Raw genomic sequence first — 4,502 nt, 5'->3', positions numbered from 1 at the left:
GTGTCTAATGGAGGTATACAGAGAGCTGACATCCAGTGTAACTAAAAACCATTGTGGGTCATATGTTAAAGTCTCAACAATTTTAATAATTTTTGTTGTGTCCTTAACATAGGAAGGAGTCTTCTTAACAAAGGGTTGGAAGATTTGATCTATGTAATGTGATAAATTGCATGTAATGGATCCTATCCCTGAAATAATGGGAAGTCCTGGAGGGTTTTTATTGTTTTTGTGCACTTTCGGCAAACAATAAAAAACAGGGATCCTTTGTTCCGTATCTAGTATGTATTCATATTCACTTTCATATAGAAGTCCCTTCTCTCTACCTCTTTTACATAGATCAGTTAGAGAATTATAAAAGTCATGTGTGGGATCCTTATCTAATTTAATATATGTATCTTGATCCATCAGCTGTTTACGGCATTCCTTATCATAATCCTCTGTGTTTTGGATCACTATTGCTCCTCCTTTCTCAGCAGGACTTATCATTACGCTATCCAGCTTCTGCAATTATTTTAGAGCTTCAAACTCACATTTCGTTAAATTGTTATAATGCTTCTTTTGAATAGAGGTATTAATCTTCCTAATATCTGTTTCCATATTTTTTCTAAAAGTTGATATCTCATGTCCTATCTCTTGTTGGGGGTATTTTCTAGATTTAGGTTTCAAATCAGTATGTAAATATTCAGATTGGTTAGATAGGGTACGCTCATAAGGATTTTTAATGAAGTGTTTCTTGAGGCATAATTTCCTCACAAATTTTTCGATGTTGATATATGTTTCAAACCTATTCAGAGGGACTGTAGGCGCAAACTTAAGACCTTTGTTCAGTAAAGTGGTCTGTGCTGTAGTGAGTATGTGTGTACTCAAATTAATAATGGAGCTTTCTCCTTCTATTTGTACACTCATCTCCTGTTGTTTCTGTTTGTGTTTCCTATTTCCCCTACGGATCTTCTTCCCTGATCGTAGGTCCGTGTTACCTGCATTCGTTGTGATCTCTGCGAGTTGTAGTGTTGTATTGGAGGTGATTTTGATCTTCGCCTCTCTCTCAATGGGGTCCATTCCCTCCTTTGTATCTGTGTTCTTGGGCTGGTCTCCCTGTATCTCAAATTGTAGCTGTGTGGCTGTGTTGTTGTCGTTGATAATCTTTTTTGGGAATCAATTGTCCTGTGGGACGGTGTATTCGTGATTTGTGATGGGGTGGTGTTCTGTCTAAAAAATGTGACTCAGACAGGTTTTCATACTGATTCGTGATGGGTATATTATATACTATTTTTGGGTCTCCTTGTGCACATCCTGTGTCTTTTTGTGTTTTCCTCTGAATCTCCATATTATGTGAATTAAGATAAGATAAGATAAGATGCCTTTATTGTCACTGTACAATACAATGTAATACAATGTACAATACAATGAAATGTTGTTTGGAGTAATCCTAGATGCCATGGACAGAGGAATAAGAACTGACATTTAAACTAAAGCATTATACTAGAAAAAAAAAAACATTGCACTAGAAAGCATTACTATTCACAGTTCACAGCATATATATAGCAAGAGCAAGGTAGGAAGTGCTTATGAGTATATATACACACTGATCAGACACCACTGCAGACAAGAGATCATCATGGGTTCACGAATGCAGCAGTCACTTTCAGTCTGTGGTAGTTTCTATCCTAGGAAGGGGCAATAATCTCTGAGCATTTAGGAGACTGATTGTTTTTGGGTAAAAGCTGTTCTTCAGCCTAGTGGTGCGGGCATGTAGGGCTCTAAGACGCCTACCATAGGGTAGGGGAATGAAAAGGCTGTGGCCGGGGTGAGTTGGATCCCCGCAGATAATTTTTGCCCTGTTGCTGCAGCGAGCAGTGAAGATGTCATCCAGTGATGGTAACTGAGTACCAGTGATTCTGCCAGCCATTCTGATGATGCGCTTGAGGGTCTTCTTGTCCTCAGAAGAGCAGCCGGAGTACCACACTGTAATGTAGTATGTGATAACAGATTCTAGGGTGCACCTGTAAAAATTGACTAGCAGCTGTTTTGGGAGTTGTGCTTTCTTCAGACGCCTCAGAAAATAAAGCCTCTGAAGGCCTTTTTTGGTAATTTCTGTTGTGTTTTTTTATCCATGACAGGTCCTGACTAATATGAACTCCCAAGAATCAGAAACTTTGAACTATCTCCACATTTCCGCCATTAATGCTAAAGGGATGGTGTCCATTTTGTTTCTTCTTCCTAAAATCCAGAATTAGCTCCTTTGTTTTCTTGGTATTGAGTATGAGGTTGTTGTTCTTACTCCATCTCTCTAGGTTCTCAACATCTTTCCTATAGGCTGTTTCATCATTGTTGGAGATCAGGCCTATCACGGTCGTGTCATCTGCAAATTTTACAATGGTATTGGTATTGTGAATAGGTTTACAGTCATTTGTGAAGAGGGAGTAAAGGAGAGGGCTCAACACACAGCCTTGCGGTACCCCAGTGTTTAGTGTTAAGGATGAAGAAAAGTGCTTGCCCATGCGTACGATTTGTGGTCTTTTTGTAAGAAAATCCAGTATCCAGTTGCACAGGTGTAAGCTGTGACCCAAGTTGTTCAGTTTCGTTGCCAACTTGTTGGGAGGGATGGTGTTAAAGGCGGAGCTGTAATCAATGAACAGCATCCGCACATAGCGCAGTGTGAAGGGTAAGTGAGACGGCATCCTCAGTTGACCTATGTGCTCTGTAAGCAAACTGGTATTGGTCCATGTAGGTGCAGATCTTGCTCTTCATGTGCCTGAGGACAAGTTGTTCAAAGCACTTCATAGCAATAGGAGTGAGAGCCACCGGGCGATAATCACTTAAGGTCTTCACCCCTGCCTGTTTTGGAATTGGGACAATTGTGGAGGACTTCAGGCAAGTGGGGACAATGGCCTGCTCTAGTGTGCTGTTAAACATACTGGTAAACACTGTTTTCAGCTGTTTAGCACAGTTTTTTAGGACTTTTCCAGGAACTTCATCAGGGCCAGCTGCTTTGTGGGGATTAATGTAGTTTAAGGCCCATTCTACCTCATGTGCTCTCAGCATCAGGGAACATGATGGAGCCTCTTGCTGGGCTAATTTGATGATAGGCAGCTCATTGTCTTTGTCAAATCGTGCAAAAAAATGATTTAGGTCATCAAGAGAGAAAGAATTTCCAGTGTTGATAGAACAGGTGTAATGGACTTGATAACCTGCCACATGCGTCGGGAATCAGAGCTTGTAAAATGATGTTGTATTTTTGTTTTGTAGCAGTGCTTTGCCTCCTTAATGCCCCTCTTCAGATTGGACCTGGCTGTTTTGTACTCCTCTGGGTCTCCCTTTCGGAAAGCAATGTCACGTGCCTTCAAAAGGTTTTGGACATTTCTGTTTATCCATGGTTTCCTATTTGGGAAGGTCCGAATGATTTTGGTATCAGTGACATTGTCCATGCAAAATTTAATATAGGATAGGACAGAGGAGGCATATATGTTTAAGTCTGTGTGATTTTCCTTTGTAGCTGCCTGTTTAAACAAATCCCAATCTGTGTCCTCAAAACAATCCTGTAGTCTCATTGTGGCTCCTTCAGGCCAAACTCTGATTGTATGCAAAGTAGGCTTAATCCTGGTGATAAGAGGTTTGTATGCTGGAGCTAAAAACAAAGAAATGTGATCCGACCTGCCAAGATGGGGGGCAGGTAGAATTGTGTGTTCTATAGGTGTTCCTAGATGAATCATTAGAGTAAAAAAAGACACAGGATGTGCACAAGGAGACCCAAAAATAGTATATAATATACCCATCACGAATCAGGATGAAAACCTGTCTGAGTCACATTTTTTAGACAGAACATCACCCCATCACAAATCACGAATACACCGTCCCACGGGACAATTGATTCCCAAAAAATATTATCAACAGACACCAACACAGCCACACAGCTACAATTTGAGATACAGGGAGACCAGCCCAAGAACACAGATACAAAGGAGGGAACAGACCCCATTGAGAGAGAGGCGAAGATCAAAATCACCTCCAATACAACACTACAACTCACAGAGATCACAACGAATGCAGGTAACACGGACCTACGATCAGGGAAGAAGAACCGTAGGGGAAATAGGAAACACAAACAGAAACAACAGGAGATGAGTGTACAAATAGAAGGAGAAAGCTCCATTATTAATCTGAGCACACACATACTCACTACAGCACAGACCACTTTACTGAACAAAGGTCTTAAGTTTGCGCCTACAGTCCCTCTGAATAGGTTTGAAACATATATCAACATCGAAAAATTTGTGAGGAAATTATGCCTCAAGAAACACTTCATTAAAAATCCTTATGAGCGTTCCCTATCTAACCAATCTGAATATTTACATACTGATTTGAAACCTAAATCTAGAAAATACCCCCAACAAGAGATAGGACATGAGATATCAACTTTTAGAAAAAATATGGAAACAGATATTAGGAAGATTAATACCTCTATTCAAAAGAAGCATTATAACAATTTAACGAAATGTGAG

The sequence above is a fragment of the Bufo bufo genome, chromosome 2 (genome assembly GCF_905171765.1).
Source record: "Bufo bufo chromosome 2, aBufBuf1.1, whole genome shotgun sequence".
NCBI lineage: Eukaryota > Metazoa > Chordata > Amphibia > Anura > Bufonidae > Bufo > Bufo bufo.
Note: the sequence above shows the minus strand (reverse complement) of the source record.